Below are 27317 nucleotides of genomic sequence, written 5' to 3' on the forward strand. Positions count from 1 at the left end.
TAAACAATGTGTGATCTTTCCAGGAAATGCTGCAAGGGAGGCGGCTTCTGGACATGGCCTCTTTATTGTTCTATTTCTGATAAATAATCAGTTCTGTTCCCTCTAAATAATTACTGAGATTGCTCTATTGTTCCGATGACCTCTTTTGAGACAGGGATTTTCCCCTCTGCCTTCTTCCCCATTAATTTCTATCTTTAATGAATGCAAGTACAGTGAGAACTTACAGTGTTGATTGTCCCTATAATTGTTATTGCCGGTTGTGGACATTCTCTATTCACAGTAGTGATTCCTACAAGTTTTCAAGTTACCATATGGAAGTGCAGACCCAATGGAGAGAGAGCACAGGGCTCCCTGAGTCCTGTTCTGCCCTGCAGTGCTGAGGCATTGCTGAGTAATCAACAGGAGCGATCTGCTTTAGATTCCGACGTACCTGTTTTCGCAGTCTCCGAGTCCATGACACTTGGGTAAGTGACACTTCTTAGTAAGTCTCAGTGCCCGTGTCTATATAAGAGGGTGGTAACCATCTCATGGAACAATGTCTGGGTAAATGAGATGATGCTTATAAAGTGTTTAGCACAGAGCTGGGAGCATAATGAGTTCAGTCAATGGTATCCATTACTATTGCATCTCAAATAATGTCTGACTTTTGTGAATCTATTGGGAAAAAGAATTCAAAACTCTCTCAGTATAGGGGTGTGAAATACCTAAGTATTTGCTTCCATGTTCATAGGGTCCCTGTTTGAAGCTTTGCAGATGTGGAATACAACATTTTGGCAGGCTTGCCTCAGCGGAGTGAGTCATTTCAGGGTTTCTCCACATGCCGGAACAATTTTTTCTTTACCCATTTTAGACACATGTAGGAGTTCCTGGTAGGGGCCATGCTAATGACATGAAATAAACACAGGTTTTATAGCCAGAGACCTGGGTGACCTTGGGAAATTCATTAACATCACTGAGGCTCCATGTTTTCAGCTGTAAAAGAGGTATAAGACTTGCTTTGAAGAGTGGTCCTGAGTGTAAAAGAGGAGAAATGAGATCTCTATGTAAAATGCTTTAGTGTAACACCAAGCAGTATAGAGAGACAAAACAAGGAGAACCTACTGTATCTCATTTTTTCCTACTAATAAATATCCCTTTTCTTCTCCTCCAACCTCATGGCATATGTTGCAAGCCTTTGGAGTACCTGAAGAGTAGTTGGTAATTCTCCCTTAGGAGAAGACAACTGGGTGATGCTGCATTGGTCTCAGCCACAGTAAACCTTTTGCCCATTGAAGAAAGTAAAGTCTGCTAGCAGAAAGCTGGTACCCTCTCTTACTGGCCTTTAGAAAGGACCTGATTCCCATCAACAAAATGAGTGATTGCTGTTGGAAAACAGGCTGTGTGCATTTATATAGTGAGAGGTGTCTTATGGGATTAGGTGAGTAATGAAAGAGTAATCATTATAATAATTTTATAACCTAGACGTAAAAGAGAAGTGGAGAAGGACCAGTTCTCTTCTTAAATATTTGCCATTTAATATCTTCAGGCAAGTCAATGTGTTTTCTTATAAATCAGCAAGAAGTAGACTCAGGTGTTTTAGGGGAGGAATGGACCTTAGATGCCATGTGGCATGGTCTGCCTTTCAGAAAGAGGAACAAACGCAGGACCACAGAGGGCCAGGGAATACGCCCAAGGTCAGGAACTGCCATTTGTTTTGACTACCTCTGGAGAGATATTCTCATGACAACACACTGCCTCTCCCTGGAAAGTGAGGTAAGAGTTGCCCAATCGAATTCTGAAATAGGTCAGTTATAGATGCCCGTGGCAGCCACCTTCTCTTTAATTATTTAGAAAATGCTTGTCTGAACTTGTTATCAGGAGACACACACTGAGAGAGAAGGAATATATTTTTTCATATGTCAGGAAGCCAGGGGTAATAGAACATCCACATCTGGAGAAAGGTGTGATAATAAATCGCCGTGAAATACAGACTGTTCACGAGCTGTTTTTGAAATCCTGGCTTTGTGAAAAAGAACCAAAGGCAACAGAAAGTAAAATTCGTAACCAGGTGCTTCTTGGTATGGATGTGTTGGACTGAATGTCCATATGACTAGATCACAGAAATGAACCACTGGAAAGAAGGGTGCACTGTTTCTCAAAGGGAGACAAGGGAGGAAACCAACATTTGTTGAGCTTTCCTTGGCCCTGGAAGTGCTTGCAAATGGCAAGGTCAGGACTTGAACCCAGGTTCAGCTAAGCTTAAAGCCCAGGTTATTTCCCAACAAGCCAAAGAAATGTCCCAACTCCATGCTCCTCCTGGCAATGTGGACAAGCAAGCATCTCTTCCAGCAGGTGATTTTAGTTTCCACAGATGGGAATTGTGTACAGGGCTGGGGGAAAGGCCAGCAGCTCCATTGCTTGGCATGAAGGCTGGAACTGCAGGAACTATTGCAGACGAACTAGTCATCACAGATGATTGGTAAGGGAAATCGACTTTAGTGAACCAATATCTGCAGGCATCTTCATCACACCATTATGTAGACAGACTAAACTAATTGGTTAGCCTAATAGTTAAGTACAGACTTTGTTTTGGAACCTAAATGTTTATAAGATACGAGAGAGAAGAAGCTTGCTGGAACACAGACTGCTGGAACACAGTCAAGAAGGAGATTCAGGGAGAGGGAATTCCCCTTAACATGGGAACCCAAATATTTCAAAACTAAAATTTTGATGACACATTATACAAAATAAAACCAAATCCCATATTACAAAAATAATGAACTCATAGGTCATAGTATGTGCTCAGGGCTTTATATGTTATCCCACTTAATATGCAGGATTAGGCTTATGAAGGAGGCTTTATCATAACAAATTTTATAGATGAGGACACTGAAGTTTAGGAGAGTTAAGACGCCCAAACCACCTATACTGCAAATGATATCATCTTTTAAAAGGCCGGTGAGCATTACTGACCCGATGACTCCCCATGCAGGGGACATCCTGGAGAAGATGGAGGGATGGGCTAGAGTTCCAGCGTCCCAGTCCAAGGAGAGGGCCTTTACCCCTCAAGTCCTGCCAGTGGACTAGGAGACAGCAGGTGAAGGAACCTTTTATTGATGGCTGCCTCAGGCATTTTGATTTTAAAGAGCTCCTGTTTGTGCATTCCCAGCACCACTGCCTAGGACGGTGAGAACACAATACTCTCCACTTCTGGACTCATAGTGAATGTATTTGTGAAAGTACATGCCCTTTCACAGAGGAGGAAAGATAGACTAGAACACTTAGAATTCAGTGATTCTACAAGATGGAGCAAAAAGAGTTCATAGAATTGCAAATAATTCTGGGTAGAGTTTAGAGAGTGCTAGTGTTTGGACTTTGTCTGGCAGGCAAAGGAGAGCCATCAAAGGACCATTAGCAGGACAATTGTATGATTTGTCTTAGGCACATCTGAAAGGACATCAACTGGGGAGGAAATTGCATTTTCATTGCAACTCTACCCCAACACGAACTACCTTACCTCTAATAAAACCTTCAAAAGCTTCAAAAATGTTGGCACCTTCCTTGGTTTCAGACATTACAAACAGGAAACTCTACCCATGAACTAACCTTCGCCCTGTCCTTTCCTGAAACAAAGAACAGCTGTTCTCCCACTTGGATATGCCTGGAGGAAAGAAAGGCCCCTAGTATTCTTAGCTGACTGCAAAGAGACTGACTTGACTTCATAAGATTAGTCACAGGTACATACAGATGGTCACAGAGTCAACGTATTGGGACATTTTAGTTTTTACAGGTATTTGTCTCTGATAGGATGCTGTCAACATTGGCAGGGGGGAACCCTGGAATCATAGCTGCTACAGAGAAAATATAATTCATTCCTTGGAAGAGGGCCTGAACTCTAAAGAAATTAAGCAGTAGTGATGTACTAAGTGCTCTTTCTCTAATTATCAGTACACAAGTCCATTCGCACATCAACTAAGACTTTAGAACAGCTTTAGCTATTGTTTGTGATGGTGGGTGTTATGTTCTTTGTTTATATTTGGATTTACTTCTTTGCCTTAATTCTAAGATACACTGTCAATTTAACGACAATGTTTTGGGGGAAGAAGAAGGAGGAGGAAAAGATTAAATTTAATGTTTGTTTTAATTGTGAAATAATCTGATTTCAAAAATGTTGAAATATATATATATATAGGGGTGGATATAGGAAAAGGTATACTCTATCATAAAAATTTCCAGGAGTGAAATCAAAGATTTCTAAAGGTACTAGGAATGTTATAATCAGTGGCATCCAAAGCTCTGTTTTCAGACAGAGAAATCTGAGGCCCAGGAAGGCTAAGAGATTTGCTTCAGGTTCTAAAGGAAATTATTTGATAATGAGCCCAGAGCCAGAAACCTCATCTCCCAACCTCAAGTTTGGTTTGCTTTCCATAACACCAGAACACTCCAAAAAATTTCTGTGACAAAAAAACACTCATCATTTCCACTCACCCTCATATTTATGGCCGGGGAAACTATTCAGAGATAAAGCATGTAAACAAGTAAAATGTGTCATAACTAAGTATATTTTACCAAAGAAACAAGGGAAAGATCATGGCACTTCAGTCCTTAACAAGAACTGTTAATTTATTCAATGGCTGTTATCAGGAGTATGCGACACCCGCATATCAAATTGCATTTTAGTATGTTGAAATGAATGCTTTTACTTGTTCTTTGGTTCCTAAAGCTAATTATTATTTTTAACACCTTTTGATATGCTAAGTGAGGCTCATAAGAGATTTCTTGTGTGTTTATTAGTCATCACCGTCATCTCACATATGTATATATATTTTTACTACTTTCAAAGTGTTAGTAAATTATATTTGAGCCTCAGAAGAACATCATAAAGCAGCTATTACCTTAGTATTTCTCCTAGGAAATACTTAATTGGCAGAAAGATGTGGTATCAGACCATATAGTTTCAAACCCTTCTCCTGTCACCAGCTGTGTGGCCTTGAGTAAATTACTTAATCCCTCTGTGCTTCACCTGTAATATGGAGCAACAGGAGTAGCTGTCTTGTGCGCTTGCTTTTGGAATTAAATAAGGTAATCCATGCAAACTGCTTATCGAGTCACCTGGCATATTCTACCTATACTATATTGTTAGCTAGACTATTTATCCATCATAAATTATGTATTGATAGCCTCTAATAACTAACACTTAATGAATGCTTATTAGGTACCAAGTACCATTCTAAGAACCTGACAGTAGTAAGACAATTTTCACAATGACTGTTTGAGGTGAGAACTATTATTACTATGTCTGTTTTGCAAATGAGAAAATTGAGACACAAAGGTAAACTCACTTGTCCAAAGTCTCGCAGGTGGGAGGTTGTAGAGCTGGGACTCAAACTCAGAAAGTGGTTATAGGCTCTACTCTGCTATCTCCCTATATGTGCTAGGCATGGGGGGTGGGGAGGGGAATAGCACAGAGAACCACATGGTTCCTGCCCTCTGAGAGCTCACTGAAAACCAGTGCAGTCTCCCTAAAAGAGAGGTAAGCTCTCTGCAAAATGGTGACACAAAAGAGAGAGTTCTGAACCCTTCCCTGGAGCTTGGGAAAGTGTCAGTTACTGGCAGTCCTCCTACTGTTCAGATCTGCTTTCTCCGCTCTCCGTGGGCCATGCACAAACCCTGAGCTGAGAATCACAGTGCTACCAAACCTCTGGTCCCTCCCTACGACACTTGCTACCCTATCCTGAAAGGCTACACCCAGATTCCAGGTCCCTGACCATCTCTATATACAGGCCCTGTCATTTTCATGATAACCTTTCTAATATTCTAAATTTCCTTTCTGTGGGTTGCCAGGCAAATACATCCTTGGCCCTCAGTGAGGGCCCCTTGTTCAAAATGTCACACATTACAAAGATGATGATTCAACACACATTTGTGAGTGTGTCCAACCTATATGTTACAGTGCTAGAAATGAATTCATGTTTCTTTATACTACAGTGTCATCTCTCCTGAGGGTGAGGCCTGTATTGCTTCTGCATCCAATTTCTCATACGTATATTATGACTTCTACTTTTGCAAAACAGGACGTTGTTTAACCAAGTACTTATGGGAGGAAGCACGGCCCAGTAAACAGAACAATGATTTGAAAGTCCTGGGTTCTATTTTCAGCTCCACTGTTGACTAGCTGTGCATTCAGTCCTATGAAAGTCAAAAGCAGAATGGCCTTGTGCTGCTGACTTTCTCCGTATGTACAGCTCTGGATGGAAAACAAATCAGGCATCTGGCTCTCAGCCTTGAGAAGCTATGGTCTTTGGAGAATAGATGTGTAGTCACACTTTGTTTTCCTTTTTTAAAGCAAAAGAACAGAACAAACTCTCTTGGAGGGGGGAGGGGTGGTGCAAAATGAGCTGGCAGAGAACGCAAAAGAGAAACCGAATAAACTTTTAAACAATCCAGGGGTTAAGGGACTATGTGAGCCATTTAGAGCAAAGAAGTCTCTGTGGAGTATGTTGGAATTGCCCGTGTTTCAACACAGAAGGGGCTAAGGTTTGAAAGACTTCTCCAAACTTGGACAATAGCAGGCATCCAGAACTCTTCCTATAGGTGCCTATAGGGGCCAGGAAGGGAATGCCAGTGAGTGAGGCTTATGGGCAAACGGGGAAGGATAGGCCCCTTCTAAAGCCATCTGCTTCGACCCAGCACAAGCTACTTGTCATGGGGAGAAGCAGGCCACCGTTGCTTGAATAGCTGAGTTTTCAAGAGAAACTAAACAATTAAAATAGACATTTCTCCAAAGAAGATATACAGATTGCCGACAAACACATGAAAGAATGCTCAACATCACTAATCATTAGAGAAATGCAAATCAAAACTACAATGAGATATCATCTCACACCAGTCAGAATGGCCATCATCAAAAAGTCTACAAACAATAAATGCTGGAGAGGGTGTAGAGAAAAGGGAACCCTCTTGCACTGTTGATGGGAATGTAAATTGTTACAGCCATTATGGAGAACAGTATGGGGTTTCCTTAAAAAACTAAAAATAGAACTACCATATGACCCAGCAATCCCACTACTGGGCATATACCCAGAGAAAACCATAATTCAAAAAGAGTCATGTGCCACAATGTTCATTGCAGCTCTATTTACAATAGCCAGGACATGGAAACAACCTAAGTGTCCACTGACAGATGATAATAAAGATAAAGAAGGATAGGATAAAGGATAAAGAAGATGTGGCACATACATACAATGGAATATTATTCAGCCATAAAAAGAAACGAAATTGAGTTATTTTTAGTGAGGTGGATGGACCTAGAGTCTGTCGTACAGAGTAAAGTAAGTCAGAAAGAGAAAAACAAATACCGTATGCTAACACATATATATGGAATCTAAAAAAAAAGATTCTGAAGAACCTTAAGGGCAGCACAGGAATAAAGATGCAGATATAGAGAACGGACTTGAGGACACAGGGAGTGGGAAGGGTAAGTTGGGATGAAGTGAGAGAGTGGCATGGACATATATACACTACCAAACGTAAAATAGATAGCTAGTGGGAAGCAGCCGCATAGCACAGGGAGATCAGCTCAGTGCTTTGTGACCATCTAGAGGGGTGGGATAGGGAGGGTGGGAGGGAGACGCAAGAGGGAGGGGATATGGGGATATATGTACACATATAGCTGATTCACTTTGTTATACAGCAGAAACTAACACACCATTATAAAGCAATTATACTCCAATAAAGACATTAACAAAAATAAAGTAAAAAAAAAAATTTTGTCATTAGAACTGGATTTTTTTTGTTTTTCCTTCTTTTCTTTATTTATTTGTGCTATACAATAGGTCCTTGTTGGTTATCCTTTTTAAATATAGTAGTGTGTACATGTCAATCCCAAACTCCCTAACTATCCCTTCCCTCCACACTTCCACCCCTGACCATCCGCCATATACAGAAGTTCATTCTCTAAGTCTGAGTCCATTTCTGTTTTGTAAATACAAAGAACTAGACTTTAAATGATGGAGCCTAATCAACATTTAAAGAGGCACTGAGCAGGCAAACCAAACTTCTCACAGCCTAGGCAATGTACTCTCCAACTCTTCTACCTAAGGATGGGATAGAGTTCCACAGGGATTTTAATTATGTGCTCTGCTATGAATGGACAGAAGCTACACATCAGGCAAAAGGTGTTAGCAGTGGCTCTCAAACTTGGTTGTACTCATACCTGGGCCCCAACACAAAAATTCTGATTTAATTAGAGTGGGCTGCAGTCTGAGTATTAGAATTTTTGAATACTCCACAAGTGATTCTAATATGCAATCCCGATTGAGAGGCACTGTGTTAGGGTATTATAAAAAAAAGTGGAAGAATTTCAGAAAGTTGTGTGAATTTTTAACTTGATAAAATACACAGTTAATCCCCGAACATCAGTCAGAGAATTGACATTCACTATGAACTTTTTCTTTTTTTAGCTGGGACTCTTAACTCTAGCATCATTGCTGGTGGCCTTAATATCTTTGAGCTCGTTAGGAACCAGCGCTGACAACTCGAGATTTCTGGGCAAACAAGGGTATTGTTGTAAAGGTCAAACACAACAAAAACCAAAGGACAAGTGCAAGCCTAAGCACAGATAAGTATTTATAGGGGAAATTAATTTGTTGTCCGATGGCCATGAACTAGGGGATAGAGAAAAGTGAGCCTTTTATAAGTGAAATTCAATCTCTGTCCACATTCTAATGGCTGTAAAACTCATCATATGAAGCTAATAATTGGTACATAAAACTAACATTTTCCATTTTTTTTCTTCCTTATTTTGTAGGCCTTATGAATTATAAAAAATATAATTAAGTCTCAGTGGTTATATCTCTGGCTAGTTCTTATTTCAGCTACGGTTTCTCTTGCTATATTTCTCATAAAAGATATCAGCGTGGATTGAGTATATTAAGTCATGTGCAATGGGAAGTTCCTCTTTTCTATAGGTCTCAGAAGAGGCCCAATAGAGTTGGTGCCAAGGAGCCCACATTCTAAAGCTAGGTGGTAGCTTAAGAGACCCCACAACAGGTTACGGAAGTGGTTCTACCCATGTAATCACATTGGCAACCTCCAACCTATCAAGGGTAACTTCAAAGAAGTTGGCACTGAGGATTCTTTGGAGGATGTTATCAATTTAGTAAGTGTCCCCATCCCTACCCTCAACCCCAGATAGAAGTGTTTCTTTAACACAAACCAAAAGAGAGGCACATCAATGGAACCACTCGGAGAGCTTACTACATGTCTTCCAGTCTTTAAGAGACATAGGGACTGATGTCTGACTCATACTTGAAAATACAGGGGACTGTGGCCTGAGCTACCCTTTTCCGGTGTCTAGGACTGAGCTATATTGGGAATAAGCAGCACTTCCAGAATTTGGTGGGGCGAATAAGGATCTGCTCAAGAAAGGCAGATTGGGTCATCTTGGAAGAGACTGCCTGGAAGGGTGACATGACCACATTAGTGACGATGTACCACTAGAAGCCAAGAGAATGAAGAAGTCATCAGTGGCTGGCCTGAGAAGGCATAACTAGAGCCAGCAGAACAGTTACTGAAAGGTGCCCTGTGATGTAGGCAAAGGGAGATGTCTTCAAAAACAACTCACCAAAATGCCCCTTGAGAGGAAATTCAATTGGGATTCCACTACACTCAGAGGATTGCAATGGCAGATTGTAATGGCACCGGTCAAGCTTATTCCAACTTTCCACCTTAGCCTTGCTTTCCCCCACCTCCCCTATTGCTGGAGAGGCCAGAAATCACAGCTAGAAAAGGGGGAGAAGATACTGACTGGGGAAAGTGAGGAAACCCACCTGGACCCTCCCGCTATTTGTGGATTTTCAGTCTGAGTGATAGCTGTGAGAGAAGACAGAGATAACATTTACATGGATTGGACTTTCTACTGCATTAGACTTTTTACCACCTTGAAAAAAAAGATTTTTCATTTATTACCTGTCGGTAATCAGAAAAGCTGATGGAGAACTGCCCAGAGTTGTATTGGTTAGTGGAACCTAGGGGTTAGGGGTGAATAGTGAAAATAGCAGGTTTGAAGGGGCAGAAGCAAAATTAAAATTGCTTTCTATGTGTAACTTACCAAGTCCAGCTCATACAATAAACCAGTTTAACTTGAACACTTAAAATATTTTTGTGGTGTAGATTCAATTTAACAAGGGTGAGATGTGATGTCACAGTCATCTTTTCAAATTCTCATCTTTAATATCAGCTTTGCTACCTCAAAGATATACTGGGTTGTGACAGCATTTCTGCAGAATGCTAATAGATAGTCCCTAAAAAAGAGTTCCATGGTCAAAGATACTGGCAAAAAGCTAGTTTACTCAAAAAATAAATAGGTTTTCTTGCTGTAGGTATTCAAATAGTCTTTAATAGTTTTTTTTTTATAGTTACTTAACAGTATCATTCCAATATTATTTATTTAATTTTGATAGTTCTCACATGGTTATGTTTTTATTTATTTTTTTAACATCTTTATTGGAGTACAATTGCTTTACAATGGTATGTTAGTTTCTGCTTTATAACAAAGTGAATCAGCTATACATATATCCCCATATCTCCTCCCTCTTGCATCTCCCTCCCACCTTCTCTATCTCACCCCTCTAGGTGGACACAAAGCACCGAGCTGATCTCCCTATGCTATGCGGCTTCCCAATAGCTATCTATTTTACATTTGGTAGTGTATATATGTCCATGACACTCTCTCACTTCGTGCCAGCTTACCCTTCCCCCTCCCTGTGTCCTCAAGTCCATTATTAATGTCTGCGTCTTTATTCCTGTCCTGCCCCTAGGTTCTTAGGAACCATTTCTTTTTTTATAGATTCCATATATGTGTTAGCATATGGTATTTGTTTTTCTCTTTCTGACTTACTTCACTCTGTACGACAGACTCCAGGTCCATCTACCTCACTAAAAATAACTCAATTTCGTTTCTTTTTCATTTGTTTCTTTTTACGACTGAGTAATACCCCATTGTATCTACGTGCCACATCTTCTTTATCCATTCATCTGTTGATGGACACTTAGGTTGCTCCCATGTCCTGGCTATTGTAAACAGAGCTGCAATGAATATTGTGGTGCATGTGTCTTTTTGAATTATGTTTTTCTCTGGGTATATGCCCAGTAGTGGGATTGCTGGGTCATATGGTAGTTCTATTTTTAGTTTTTTGAGGAACCTCCATACTGTACTCCATAGTGGATGTATCAGTTTACATTCCCACCAACAGTGCAAGAGGGTTCCCTTTTCTCCACACCCTCTCCAGCATTTACTGTTTGCAGATTTCTTGATGATGGCCATTCTGACTGGTGTGAGGTGATACCTCATTGTAATTTTGATTTGCATTTCTCTAATGATTAGTGGTGTTGAGCATCCTTTCGTGTATTTGTAGGCAATCTGTATATCTTTTTTGGAGAAATGTCTATTTAGGTCTTCTGCCCATTTTTGGATTGGGTTGTTTGTTTTTGCGATACTGAGCTTTATGAGCTGCTTGTATATTTTAGAGATTAATCCTTTGTCAGTTGCTTCGTTTGCAAATATTTTCTCCCATTCTGAGGGTTGTCTTTTCTTCTTGTTTATGGTTTCTTTGCTGTGCAAAAGCTTTTAAGTTTCATTAGGTCCCATGTCTTTATTTTTGTTTTTATTTCCATTTCTCTAGGAGGTGGGTTAAAAAGGATCTTGCTGTGATTTATGACATAGAATGTTCTGCCTATGTTTTCCTCTAAGAGTTTATAGTGTCTGGCTTTATATTTAGGTCTTTAATCCACTTTGAGTTTATTTTTGTGTATGGTGTTTCGGAGTGTTCTAATTTCATTCCTTTACATGTAGTTATCCGGTTTTCCCAGCACCACTTATTGAAATGGCTGTCTTTTCTCCATTGTATATTCTTGCCTCCTTTATCAAATTTAAGGTGACCGTATGTGTGTGGGTCTACCTCTGGGCTTTCTATCCTGTTCCATTGATCTGTATTTCTGTTTTTGTGCCAGCACCATACTGTCTTGATTACTGCAGCTTTGTAGTATAGTCTGAAGTCAGGGAGCCTGATTCCTCCAGCTCTGTTCTTCTTTCTCAAGATTGCTTTGGCTATTTGGGGTCTTTTGTGTCTCCATACAAATTGTGAAATTTTTTGTTCTAGTTCTGTGAAAAATGCCGTTGGTAGTGTGACAGGGATGGCACTGAATCTGTAGATTGCTTTGGGTAGTATAGTCATTTTCACAATGTTGATTCTTCCAATCCAAGAACATGGTATATCTCTCCATCTGTTTGTATCATCTTTGATTTCTCTCATCAGTATCTTATAGTTTTCTGCATACATGTCTTTTGTCTCCTTAGGTAGGTTTCTTCCTAGGTATTTTATTCTTTTTGTTGCAATGGTAAATGGGAGTGTTTCCTTAATTTCTCTTTCAGATTTTTCATCATTAGTGTATAGGAATGTTAGAGATTTCTGTGCATTAATTTTGTATCCTGCTACTTTACCAAATTCATTGATTAGCTCTAGTAGTTTTCTGGTAGCATCTTTAGGAGTCTCTATGTATAGCAGTATCATGTCATCTGCAAACAGTGACAGTTTTACTTCTTCTTTTCCAATTTGGATTCCTTTTGTTTCTTTTTTGTCTTTGATTGCTGTGGCTAAATCTTCCAAAGCTATGTTGAATAAGAGTGGTGAGAGTGGCAACCTTGTCTTGTTCCTGATCTCAGAGGAAGTGCTTTCAGTTTTTCACCATTGAGGACGATGTTGGCTGTGGGTTTGTCATATATGGCCTTTATTATGTTGAGGTAAGTTCCCTCTATGCCTACTTTCTGGAGGGTTTTTATCATAAATCGTTGTTGAATTTTGTCAAAAGCTTTTTCTGCATCTATTGAGATGATCACATGGTTTTTATCCTTCAATTTGTTAATATGGTGTATCACATTGATTGATTTGTGTATATTGAAGAATCCTTGCATTCCTGGGATAAACCCCACTTGATCATGGTGTATGATCCTTTTAATGTGCTGTTGGATTCTGGTTGCTAGTATTTTGTTGAGGATTTTTGCATCTATGTTCATCAGTGGTATTGGCCTGTAGTTTTCTTTTTTTGTGGCATCTTTGTCTGGTTTTGGTATCAGGGTGATGGTGGCCTTGTAGAATGAGTTTGGGAGTGTTGCTATCTGTGCTATATTTTGGAAGAGTTTGAGAAGGATAAGTGTTAGCTCTTCTCTAAATGTTTGATAGAGTTTGCCTGTGAAGCCATCTGGTCCTGGGCTTTTGTTTGTTGGAAGATTTTTAATCACAGTTTCAATTTCAGTGCTTGTGATTGGTCTGTTTTTATTTTCTATTTTCCCTGGTTCAGTCTCGGACGGTTGTGCTTTTCTAAGAATTTGTCCATTTCTTCCAGGTTGCCCATTTTATTGGCATAGAGTTGCTTAATCTCTCATGATCCTTTGTATTTCTGTAGTGTCAGTTGTTACTTCTTCTTTTTTATTTCTAATTCTATTGATTTGAGTCTTCTCCCTTTTTTTCTTGAGGAGTCTGGCCAGTGGTTTATCAATTTTGTTTATCTTCTCAAAGAACGAGCTTTTAGTTTTATTGATCTTTGCTATCATTTCCTTCCTTTCTTTTTCATTTATTTCTGATCTGATCTTGATTATTTCTTTCCTTCTGCTAACTTTGGGGGTTTTTTGTTCTTCTTTCTCTAATTGCTTTAGGTGTATGGTTAGGTTGTTTATTCGGATGTTTCTTGTTTCTTGAGGTAGGATTGTATTGCTATAAACTTCCCTCTTAAAACTGCTTTTGCTGCATCCCATAGGTTGTGGATTATTGTGTTTTCATTGTCATTTGTCTCTAGTTATTTTTTGATTTCCTCCTTGATTTCTTTAGTGATCTCTTGGTTATTTCATATTGTATTGTTTAGCCTCCATGTGTTTGTATTTTTACAGGTTTTTTCCTGTAATTGATATCTAGTCTCATAGCATTGTGGTTGGAAAAGATACATGATGCTTGATTTGTGACCCCAGATATGATCTATCCTGGAGAATGGTCCATGAGCACTTGAGAAGAAAGTGTAATGTGCTGTTTTGGGATGGAATGTCCTATAAATATCAATTAAGTCCATCTTGTTTAATGTATTAATAGTTTGATACATACTGTGAATCTAAAAAGTGGTGTTGGATATTGCAGTTTCATACTCATTTGTCCATTGAATGTTTTTACCCTCTAAACTTCAGGCTTTCATTCAATAATTATTTGCTGAACACCTACCATATGCAGGCATGAGTGATGGGAGTTGAGGATTAATTGAATACATCAGACATGGTCCCTTCCCTAAAAGACCTTATATTCTAGTGGGTTGCTTAGCTTAGTCCCTTGTTCTGTAGAATTCTCTTAAAAGATATCTGCTCTATGCCATGTTTTCAGATTTCTGTCACTGAAAAGCTATTTGTTAACACAAATATACAGATCACCTAAGCACGAAATTGCCTTGTAAGAGAGATGTGATTTTTTTTTAACAGAGAAAGAGAAATACCATATGATATCACTTATATGCAGAATCTTAAAAAAAATGATACAAATGAACTTATTTACAAACAGAAACAGACTCATAGACTTAGAGAATGAAATTATGGCTACCAGGGGGAAGGGTGGAGGGGAGGGATAGTTAGGGAGTTCAGGGAGTTTGGGATTGATATGTACACACTGCTATATTTAAAATGGATAACCATCTAGGACCTACTGTATATCACAGGGAACTCTGCTCAGTATTAAGTGACAATCTAAATGGGAAAAGAATTTGAAAAAGAATAGATACATGTATATGTAAAAAAAAAAAAAAAAAGAGAGATGTGATTTTTTGGGGTTTTTTTTTGCGGTACGCGGGCCTCTCACTGTTGTGGCCTCTCCCGTTGCAGAGCACAGGCTCCGAAGGCGCAGGCTTAGCAGCCATAGCTCACGGGCCCAGCCGCTCCGCGGCATGTGGGGTCCTCCCGGACCGGGGCACGAACCCGTGTCCCTTGCATCGGCAGGTGGACTCCCAACCACTGCGCCACCAGGGAAGCCCAAGAGATGTGTTTTTATAAAAGGGAATAAAACAAGCATTCACAATCAAGCATGACACGAATGTTTCTGTTTCCTTTTCTATCTTTGGTCAGTTTTAGCTAATGATAAAGTCACAAAGCTGTCCACCTCTCTTCTCTTTTTCTCCCTTGGGCCTGACTCCTTCCTCTGTATCAGACATCACATTCCTGCATGTTTCTTCCTCTGCTCACTGAGAAAAGATCTGACATCAACACTCTGAATTTGTTTGGGCTTCCTGTGAGGCATTTCCACAAAGGTTTTGGTTATATGTTGGTGACTACTGATGGATAGTTTTTGGCACTTAACTTTTTTCCAAATCAGCCTAACACTCATGTACACACAGGCATGTACACATGTAAGTGTGCACATGCACACACACACACACACACACACACACACACACACACATACCTTCCCTTAAAATAGGGCAAAATTCAAGGTTCTATTCTCCTTGCAGGTGAAGTAAGATGCCCAGATGCATTCAGTTAGATAAAACAGACATTATTATGAGCTATAAAATAACTCTCAATAAATTTAAGGGGAGTAATATTATGTTCTCTGATCATAAAGTATGTTCTCTGATCGTAAGATGATTAAACTAGAACTCAATAACAGTAATATATCTAAAAAACACTCCAAATATTTGGAAATTAACCCATGCATCAAAGAGGAAATCACAAAAGGTATCTTAAAAACGTTTTGATCTGAATGAAAATAAAAAGACAATATACCAAATCTGTGGAATGCAATGAAAGCAGTGCTTAAACAGAAGTTTATAGCATGAAATGTTTCCATTAGAAAAGAAGAAAAATAAATCAGTTGTCTTAGCTTCTACCTTAGGAAACTAGACAAAGTAGAGGAAATTAAAGCCAAAGTTAGCAAAAGGAAAAATAATAATGAAAGCTACCCTAGTTGAACACATACTGTGACCCAGGCATTGTCTTAAGTGCTTTATGCCCAAGTATCTTTTCTAACCTGGTCACAATCTATGACTTAGTCATGATTATTACATTTTTCAGATGAGGAAATTGAACCTTGCTGAGGTTCAATAACTTTCCCAAGTTCATATAGTCAGTTAAGAGTCAGAATTGTGATTTAAACTCAGATCTCTATGCAACATCCTGCAGATTTAATTGAGCATATTTATACTATTAAGCATATTTTATTATCTTCAAGCTTGATATTTCTATTATATATACATATATATGATATGGTACACATATACAATATAGTACACATATGTATATTTACATATATATACATATGTATATATTGTATATATGCATATACAATATATAATTTATATTTATACAACATATATGTGTATACATAATGTATATGTATGTATACATGTATAAGTATAAACACACACTCACAAATTCTTTATCAACCTAGAATCAAAAGGTCCCATTCCTAGCATGCATGCCTCTTGGCATGTCAGAGAACAGTTTAGAGATCAGCCATTGCTATTATCATCCCTGAAAATTGTTCTATCAATGAAATGATCTACCATGAAGGACATCTGTGGAAACACAGTCTGTGACTACAGCCCATGAATAATTTCCACTTGCTCCTGCCAGTCTTTTAAGTTACGTGTCCTTGAGTCACAGAGACGTGGATGGGCAGCTGAAAGTATCACAGCGTGTTCCATGGCCACCATAATTTATTCAAGTGTTAATAGCTCCTCACAGGGATACATCCAGCCTCCCCCAAATATTAGGCAATCAAACTTGTGTTCTTTACACGAGAAGCCAAATGTATCTCTCTTCAAGCACACAGTAGTAAAGAGCACTGGATGCCTGATTCTTATTCCTGGGACCACTATACAATTACTCTCTCAACTTGGGCAAGTTGCTTTGGGATCTTCTGTTTTCTCACTTTGTATCTTTAGTTTTTTAAGTTGTTTAATGGAAGGGAGGAAGCATCTCCAAATGTCCTCTCCCTGTTGATTATTTTCTACCCCTTCTCTCCTACACAATCTCCATGAAAGTAAAAGTCAGATCTTAATATTCACCTGCTCCAAATCCTCTGCTGGTTTTCCATTTCACTAGAATAAAACCTTAAGTCTCTACAATGACCTGTAAAGTCCCACAACATAATTCTCCCCCTTTCCCTCGGCACAAACTCCTATTATTTTGCTGACTTTACCTATTACTCTTCTCCTTGGTACTAGTTTGCTAGGGCTGCCATAATAAAATACCACAGAATGGGTGACTTAAACAACAGAAGTTTGTTTTCTCACAGCTCTGGAGGCTGGTAGTCCAAGATCAAAGTTTCAACAAGTTTGGTTTCTTCTGAGGTCTCTCTCCTTGGCTTTAAAATGGCTACCTTCTCACTGTGTCCTCACATGGTCTTTCCTCTTTTAACAAGGACACCAGTCAGATAGGATTAGGGCCCACTTTAACGTCCAATCATCTCTTAAAAGGCCCTATCTCCAAACACAGTTCTATTCTCATGTACTGGAGGTTAAGGCTTCAACATATGAAATTCGAGGGGACACAATTCATCCCACGGCACCGTCACTCACTCTGTCCCAGCCAAACTGGCTTCCTGCATGTTATTCAAACATGCTACTTGCCTTTGGACTGTCTATTCCTTGCCTCTCAAACACTGCAAAACATAATAATGTCTGCTGCAATCTTGTAACTTTAAGGATGTGGCTGTAACTTAACAGACACATCAACCCTTGGCTAGAACACTGTAAGATTTATCCTAAGCTTCTTTTTGTCTCCTTGCTTCTCACTCTTTCTCAGTTTGTTCCCTTTCGCTTCCTTAAGTCTTCACTCTAATGCCTTCACAGGTAATGTCTTTACAGTTTGACTTCCCTTGTTTCATTCAACCTAGTCAGGTGTAGAGCTTTCATCTTCACTCTGGCATGGCTACCATATATAGATTGTGCTGATTTATCCATTCAAAAGGAGCACACTGAATACCAGGTTATGATCCAGTCACTGTTAGCGTCTAGGGATACTCAGGAAAACCTTAAGATTGGGATTGCTGAGGACTAATGAATATTGTAGCAGTATATACACAGGGCACTTTCAGAACAGAGAGAAGGAACATTTAAATGAATAGACATCAAGACAGCTTCTGGAAAGAGATGGCAATAGAGCTGAAGTTTGAAAAATAACAGTTAGCAGGCATATAATGGGGAAGATAATTTTCTTGGCTGTGTTAGCAACATGTGTGAAAGTACAGAAGCATGAAAAAGCATGATATAGACAGAGTAATGAGAGGGGTGAGATAATCAGGCTTGACTGAGTTGGGGCTAGAGAATAAAAATCATACGTGCTAAGATACTGTTACTTAAAAGCTCTAGGGAGCATCAACAAATTCTTAACAAGGGAATAATTTGGTCAGATCTCTAAGTTAGGAAATTAGTCAGCCATCACTGAAGAGGATGATTTATAAGAGCTGGTTCTAGACAGAGGAGTCCAGTTAGGAAGTTACTACAGTAATTCTGCTGTGAAAACGTAAGAACCAGAATTGAGTCAGAGGTAACACAAATAGAATGGAATGGATAGCTGTACAATAAATTAAGGAAAATGAATCTACAGGATTGGTGTTGGGTGTAGACGTGGGAGTTGAGTAAGAAGAAAAACCTAGGACAACTCCCAGGTTTCTGGGTTTGGCAGTGAAAGAGATGATGATGTTATTATTCATTATGAGAAGGAAGATAAACAAATTCAGTTGCAGTCATGTTGAGTGAGACATGAAAAAAGACTTCCAGTAGGCAGTTAGTCGTACTTACAGTTTTTTGTAACCACCAGTGAGAGTGTGTAGTTGGGTACAACAAAGTCTCAGTTGGTAGAGGCCTACCTAGCTGCCTTGTTCTCCTTGTAAGAATTCTATTCTTCTAATCACACCATAGAATCTTAAGCAAAAGGAAGAATGCTAGAGTTGCTTTTATACGAAACCAAAAAGACATAGTACATCCACAACACCTCTCCCACAGTGCAGCATCTCTTAAGGTGCATTTGCCCCTTGGATCCCAAAAATGTGGTGGGTGACTCAGTGTGACACGGCATAAACATTAACCACACTATAGTGACTACATAGTAACCTCCTGATCTCTACTGTAAAACAAGATATAGTGATTAATGCAAAAGTACATTGCTTCACAGATAACCAAGTGTTTTGTCGTTGTTGTTTTTTACCTCAAAAATTTAGTGAAGTAGGTAAAAGAGACAATATTTTCTGGTTTTCATTTTACTGATGAGGAATCTGACAACTAAAGAGATTAAGTGACTTGTCCAAGGTCATAGTTAATCTACTGTGAACGAGATTAAGTCTTGTGACTCTTAATTCTGCTCTTTCCAAGATATCACACAGCTTCCCCCAGCAGAGCACACTTACAAAGGACATATAATCTGCTCCCCATACCAGTTTAACAGTAAAAGCAATTTAATCTAAGTAATCAACCCAGGCTTTCCACTTAGCAGTGAAATTGTGGGTGGAAACTATAGAACTTGAAACTCTCTACCTTTCACATTTCTGTATTGATCCTATTTGATGGTTAGTGATATTAAGGGGATACATCCTACATCTAGTGTTTCACAACCAAGCCCTTCAAGGCAGAGTAATCCACAACACAGAAGGTGCTAAATTCCCTTCTTGCCTCTACAGGGTCATTATTCTTGACCTCTCTTTTCTGTCCAGCTGCTCAAAACAACTGGCTTTCATCCTAATAATTATCATCATCATTATTCTATCAGTTTATCAAGAATCCCCTAAATTTTAATGTGGTCTGGAATACCTACTGAGATAATATTCTTCTATGTACTAAGTGCTAGTGTCATAATTACCATCTGCTAAACACTAATATCTCAGAAGTTGTAATTCCCTATTAAGTTCACAACTGTAGCATCATAAATTGCCAAACTGTGAGGCTTTTTAGAAAGTTAAAAATATAACATACGTCTGATTAATCCTGCTTTAATTACTTTCTTTTGATTTTTGTGGTTTCTCAGGGATGCAATTTGCAGGGTCTACGTAAATGTTTTTATTTCATGTGATAAATTAAGACGTGAATCTTTTGTAAAAGAGAGAAAGGAGAGTAATTTGATTCTCTGCAGAGATGGCAATGTATTGGAGACAGCGTGAAATGTTTTATCTTTATCTACTAAAAATTCCAGGCTGAAAAGAGTAAAATTACCTCCTCTCTCTAAATGCTTTTACCCTAGTGGCATTATATAATTATCCACAAAAGGGTGTGTCATATTACACAATCACTACCTTTCCCTTAGCTGGAGATTTCAAAGATAAATACATGAGAAATGATGTCGTTCAAAAGAGGCATCAAAAATTCATCCAGACTAGCTTCCTTGAACTGGTCTCTCTTTTAGTAAATGAAGCTATATATTTTCATTAAAAAAAATGTAAAACCTTAACTTGTTCCTCTTTTTTGACGTGGCCCAGGAGGCCCTTTGTTCATTCTCCAGCCTCACCTCCTTCCACTCTCCCCAACCATGCTGTCATCTTTTCAGCTCACTGAACCCCTCAAGTTTATTCATTGTGCTTCAGGGCCTTTGTACATCCAGATAATTCTTCCTGTCCACCCTCCACAACCACCTCGGTCCATTTGAAATGGCTCCTATCATTTTTTATCCTCTGTCACTTCACCCTGTTCATTTTTCTTGTAGTGCTTATAAAATTTGCAAAAACTATATATATATTTTTTTGGTGTTACTTCTTATCTGTCTTCTCTAGCTCCAGGGCTGCTACCATGTCATCTACAACCAGTGGTTAGTACTGTACATCACTGGTACTCAATATATATTTGTTGAATGGATGAATGACAGGAATTTCTACTCAAATTTTCAGTTGTTGCCTTGTATGCTTACAACTTAATAGCATACCCTATATCCTAAATGCACACATATTTCTATAGGTAGGAGAAATATCACCCACAGAAACAGTTCACCAAGGATGTAAGTACTGGAATTATAAAACTTAGCATCCATTCTGTTAATGTTCACTTACTAATACATTTCAAATATGTTACCAAAATGGAGGATGAGGCTTCAAACTATCAATGAGATATTAACAAATATAATGATGAAATTTTTTGACTAACAGGGCTCTGTCAACTTGGTAGAATGAAATGTACTACCTGTATCATTTCCCTACCTCCCTCAAATTATTTATTCCTTAAGTTACAGAAAAGAGATTCCATAAACTACAATTTAAACTCAAAGGAAATAGTTACTTTATTTAACTTAGTAACATCCAATTTAATACTATGTCTTTTGTTTGGTTTTCATTCATGATGGAGAATAGCCCAAAATTTTTCTTTAAAAAAATCATTCTTAGGGCTTCCCTGGTGGCGCAGTGGTTGAGAATCTGCCTGCTAATGCAGGGAACACGGGTTTGATCCCTGGTCTGGAAAGATCCCACATGCCGCGGAGCGGCTGGGCCTGTGAGCCACAGCTACTGAGCCTGCGCATCTGGAGCCTGTGCTCCGCAACAAGAGAGGCCGCAATAGTGATAGGCCCACGCACCGTGATGAAGAGTGGCCCCCGCTTGCCACAACTAGAGAAAGCCCTCGCACAGAAATGAAGACCCAACACAGCCATAAATAAATAAATAAATAAATAAATAAATAAATAAATAAATAAAAAGCCAAGCATTTGAAGCCCTTTAAAAAAAAAAATCATTCTTCAATTTTGGAAACATTAAAGTATTAAATCATTTCTGAGTCATCAGTAGCTTGAGTTTCTTAATCCCAACTTAAAAAAAAAATCCTGATAAACATGGCCATGTTTTATGATGTACAAGCCAAACTAAAACTTTTTTAATACAAACCAAAATGTATCAGTAGACTGAGCAGTGTTAGGGTGGTAGCAGGGAGAACACTTACTGTACCCCAAACAACTTCATAAATTCTGGTTTCACGCAAGCTCATTCATGAGGCCTCATCCTTGTCTTCTCCTTCAACTACACACACCTGAATTGCTATCTTAGATGGTTCTGCGTTATGGGGAGTTGACAAAAATACAGTCATTATATTAGATCCAGGGGTGACAAACTTTCCCTGTAAAGCACCAGATAGTACTTTAGACTTTGTGAGTCATACAGTCTCTGTCACAAATACATGGACTACACATAAAAGAATATGAGTAGGAGTGTTATAATAAAACTTTACTTACATGAACAGGCTATGGGCTGGATTTCACCTGCAGCTGTAGTTTGCCAGTCCCTGTATGAAATGATCACTACATAGATGGCTTTGCCAAGGGGAATCAGCCATAGGGTAAATTCCACGTCAGCAAACATCTATTAAACACCTACTAAATGCCAAGGTTTTCAGATAGTGTCATAACTAAACCTCACAACTGATCCGTATTTGGTAGATGCGAAACTGAAATTACCTGGCTACTAAGTTGTATAGCGAGACCATGAATTCATTCTCCTCCAGGACTTAAGACCATGGAGTTAAACAACCTGGATTTGAATCTTACCTCAGCTATTTTTCAACTGTGTGCTTTATGAAAAATTACTCGACCTTTGTGTGTCTCAGGGTCTTCACCTGCTTCAGGCAGTGGTCGTAAGAATTAACAAATAAACCACAAATAGTGTTTGGAACACTATCCTGTGCTCAATGCATGTGACCAGCTACAAACACAGTTCTGTAGACACCTAAGGCTCCAGAGAGTTCTTTCAAAGTTTCCATGAATATTTGACCCAAACACTGCTGTTTTTCACTATTTAAAACACTTCAATAAAAAGAAACTTATACTCATGCAATGCATACCAAATTTAATCTGTCTTCCTCCTCTATGCTTAACTTGTGCTGTCAGTTAGCTTTTTTGTGCTCAGATATTAGAGCAAAGCTTTTCCTGTTCTTCCTGTTTATTTAAAGATTCTGCAGTGAATTCAAGGTAAGCTGATAAATATAATTACGACCATTTTTAACTACTTCTCTATGTGAATCAGAATTGTCTTGACATCGTGCAACCAAACAAATATAAAATTAGAGGTTGACATGGGTATAAAATTCTCATTTCTAATTTTGTATTAATCAGAAAAGTTTCATTATTCTCAATAACTGACTTTATAATAAGTACATATTACAAATTACTTAAAAAACCTTTATACTAAAAATGTCTCACTGTTTTTTTTCTGTTTTTTTTTTGTGTGTGTGGTACGCGGGCCTCTCACTGGTGTGGCCTCTCCCGTTGCGGAGCACAGGCTCCGGACGCGCAGGCTCAGCGGCCATCGCTCACGGACCCAGCCGCTCCGCGGCATGTGAGATCTTCCCGGACTGGGGCACAAACCCGTGTCCCCTGCATCGGCAGGCGGACTCTCAACCACTGTGCCACCAGGGAAGCCCCTCTGTTTTATATATTGAAGTTTCATGTAAGTTTTCCTTTGGAGCTAAAAAAAAAGGCATTCCCCAACAAAAACATTTAACTAAAGACCAGTTTGCTTCTTTAAATTAATGCTTTTTTTTTAGACCAAGACTTCAAATTCCTAGCATGAGAATGATTCTTACGTATCTTTTAAAAATATAACACCCTGGGCTTCCCTGGTGGCGCAGTGGTTGAGAGTCCGCCTGCCGATGCAGGGGACACGGGTTCGTGCCCCGGTCCGGGAAGATCCCACATCCCGCGGAGCGGCTGGGCCCGTGAGCCATGGCCGCTGGGCCTGTGCGTCCGGAGCCTGTGCTCTGCAACGAGAAGGCCACAACACTGAGAGACCCACGTACCACAAAAAAAGTTTTTAAATAAAATAAAATAAAAATATCACACCCTGATAATTAGGACAAGGCAAACAGTTACCAAGGAGAGTTCTTCATTCTCCTCTACTCCCTCATCATCATCATTATGCCCTAGTGGCATTAATATATATTTTCTCCTTCGATCTTCCTGACAACCCTCTGAGTTTGCCAGGCAGGTGGTATTAGTCTCATTTTATACATGAAGAAGTTGAATGAGACTGGCTTCCCAAGATCATACTACTAAGCAAGTAGCAGAGTTAAAACTCAAATCAGGAGACTTATGACTACTGCTCCAGGGCTTTCCCCACCAGTTTGATACCAAAAAGATGACTGGGATTTTGGAATGGAGCTTTGGAGGTTCAGTGGTAAACCTTCAACCCATCGCTGAGGCTGGTGGAGATGAAGGCTCACCAAGCACATCTTATTCCTTGGTCTTTTTCCTACATGCTGACCAAGCTCTCTAAGGGCATCCTAAACACTTCTAATGTGCTTTCATTATTTTTCTGGACTCTGTCTCACTTTCTGCAAGAGTCATTTGACATAATGCTTTGCTAAAAATCCACACATAGGTCTCAAACTCAGTCCTGGTTATGGTCTCCTAGAGTTTATGCCCTGTGAAGGCAGGGGCAGTATTGGATATTTATAGCTACAGCAGAGACGTATCCAAATCATACATGTGAATAAATGTATAATGGAGTCAAGCACCACTCTACGATCTTCTTTTTCTTTAGATCTCTTTTCTTTTTGTGACCACTATTTTTGGGCCACTTACGTAGGAATGTTATAATAAGTTTCCAAGTGATTTTTGAAATTTTGATCCTACCTCCCTCCATTTTTTTCTGTATATCACTGTCAGTGTAATCTTCTCAAAGCCTCCAGCAACGTTTCTCCAGTGCCTCTCAAAACAAGGCAAGATTCTCTCCCTGAGATTCAAGTTTCTCCATGATGTAACATGCCTTATTAGTATCTATCATGCATCTTCTCCATAACCCTTCATATAGAGGGCATGCCCACTGCTGCTTTGTGTCTTGGTCATTGCTTGTCTGTCTGCTGTTTCAATTCTCTCCACAGATCCAAATCCTACCCATGATTTCAGACCCAGTCCAACCTTAATTTTCCATGAATTCTTTCTTCCCCAGTAATTTTAGCCTTTTGAATGTTTGTAGTACAAATTTTGTAGTAGTTGATGATACTTGTATTATTTTATGGGTTAGTCCAATACCTGTGGAGACTATTGGCAACCATAAGAATTGCACCCACATTTCCCTACCTCCCCCACTGTAATATCCACTAAATTAGAGTAAATTCTTAATTAAATAATTCACAGATTTAATTAAACTGAAATAAGCCCAAAGCACAGATATAAAATCAAACAGGTTTCTGAGATATGTCCAACCCATAGTCCATGTCTATCTCAAGAAAATTTTCCACTATACTTTTAATAAAAGAGAAACCTAAATTACAATTTATAGTTTGTTCTTCCTCCTTGGGCATTGCCATTGTTATTGATATTCACAAATAAAATATGCCACTGAAGTATCTAGAAACACCCAAGGATGAATTATAGCAAATATTTAACAAACGACTACCTCCTAATTGGTTAAACAAAATGAATGATACATTAGCTAGTCAAACTCCTTTTGCCTGGGAAGATCTCTACCGATTTCCTTTAGTGTTATCTAGAAGATTCGGGAAAGTCTAACCACATTTCAAAAGATTTCACTGAGTGGGGGCATAATTCTACCTTTCATATCCCCCGAATAGAGAGAAAAACTAAACACAGAAAAAGATTCTATTGAGTAAATTTCCCTCTGTGATTCTTCAACCCTTATGTGTTTTTTTTTTTTTAAACTACAGTGGGAATGAAAGACAAATTTTATTGTATTTAAGAAATGAGAAAAGAGGACCTGTAGGTTGTTACTATCAGAGAATATTTTGCCCTGTTCCAGAAGATGAATATGCATTTTTGTCTTGGAGCCAGTCTGTAAGTCAAGTTCCTTCAAAACAGGCAAAGTCTATATAGCTGGTTCACTTTGCTGTGCAGCAGAAGCTAGCACAACATTGTAAAGCAACTATACCTGAATTAAAAAAATATATATTGGGCTTCCCTGGTGGCGCAGTGGTTGCGTGTCCGCCGGCCAATGCAGGGGACACGGGTTCGTGCCCCGGTCCAGGAAGATTCCACATGCTGCAGAGCGGCTAGGCCCGCCATGGCCGCTGAGCCTGCGTGTCCGGAGCCTGTGCTCCACAACGAGAGAGGCCACAACGGTGAGAGGCCCGCATACAACAACAACAACAAGAACAACAACAACAACAACAACAAAAATATATATATATACATATAACAGGCAAAGTCTAGCCTTGTTTCTGGGTATAGCCCATGTGGAAAGGAAAGGGTGAGGAAGAGGGGTCTACCCCGGGCATCAAGTTTTATCCATTCTGATATGTAATATTCTTTTTCCACCTGAAGTTGATGTCAGGGTGACTGGAAAGCAAGAACTTGGTTGACTGAGCAGAAGCAATCTGTTGTATTCTGTTCTTTGAACCCAGAGATAATCAAAGACTGTTATTTCATCTCCTGGCTAACCTAACGTTTGAGTGGAAAATGAACTAAGAATGTGAGATAACTGGTTCATTTGAGCCAGTATGCCTCAATGAAATTGGTCAGACTTAGCTGATATTTTTTGTTCTCTTTACTAGCAACTTGGATTTTTTTTCTATATTCCAGACTCCTCTCTTGCTGTAGGATTTAATCCATTGGATAAGAGTAAATGACTTAAACTGTCATCATATTCACAAAAAGCACAGAAAAGATGATAAGGCTGTAAACAACACAGAATTATATCCCGAGGTAGAAATTCGCTAGGCGAATTGGGACAGAACTCTGAAAATTTAAATGTTTTCCTTGAATTTCTAATTGGAAATTGCTACTATATGTGTTGCTGTTCATTAGTCATTCCAGCGTTGGTCATGTAGAGTCTATTGAGACTACCCCACGCTTAGGGCATGGGAGAAAATGTTGAGTGAACACATTTTTTAAGAAAAAGGGCACTGGACTGGGTGGAAGTTGCAAGACCTCAGTTCCAGTCCCAGCACATTCCTGTGTGGCCTTGGACAAGCATCTTCACCTCTCTGGTCTATCCAGTGTAAACAGAAAAGATTGAATTGGCATAGAATTCCAAACTGTGCTCAGTTAGTGGGTGTGGTAGGGAACAGCAAAGCCTGCCTCAGGATGTTCACACTCTCTTTTCCACTCCCTAGAATGTTCATCACCCCAACTTCACCCCCACTCCCACCCCACCTCCAGATCTGCGCACAGTTCATTCCTTCCCATCATTTAATTCTCTGCTATCGTGTACTCCCTTAATAGTGCCTCCTGCTACTGTACAGCACAGGGAACTCTACTCAGTACTCTGTAATGGCCTATATGGGAAAAGAATCTTAAAAAGAGCGAATATATGTATATGTAAAACTGATTCACTTTGCTGTACGGTAGAAACTAACACAACATTGTAAATCAACCTTACTCCAATAAAATA

At 39.2% G+C, this 27317-nt stretch overlaps 1 long non-coding RNA gene across 2 annotated transcripts in view; it reads left to right on the plus strand.

The window, feature by feature from the left end:
* Positions 1 to 235: 235 nt before the first annotated feature.
* Positions 236 to 27317, plus strand: part of LOC113620828 (uncharacterized) — a 33676-nt gene continuing 6594 nt past the window's right edge. Inside the window, exon 1 of one of the 2 annotated variants that reach the window (XR_003432938.1) lies at positions 236 to 464. This is a non-coding gene — a long non-coding RNA (uncharacterized LOC113620828). The remainder of the gene's footprint in view (positions 465 to 27317) is intronic. The other variant, XR_003432937.1, reaches the window with a different exon arrangement.

The sequence above is a fragment of the Aethalodelphis obliquidens genome, unplaced genomic scaffold (genome assembly GCF_003676395.1).
Source record: "Aethalodelphis obliquidens isolate GAN/ISIS:26980383/991018 unplaced genomic scaffold, ASM367639v1 scaffold8, whole genome shotgun sequence".
Taxonomy (NCBI): domain Eukaryota; kingdom Metazoa; phylum Chordata; class Mammalia; order Artiodactyla; family Delphinidae; genus Aethalodelphis; species Aethalodelphis obliquidens.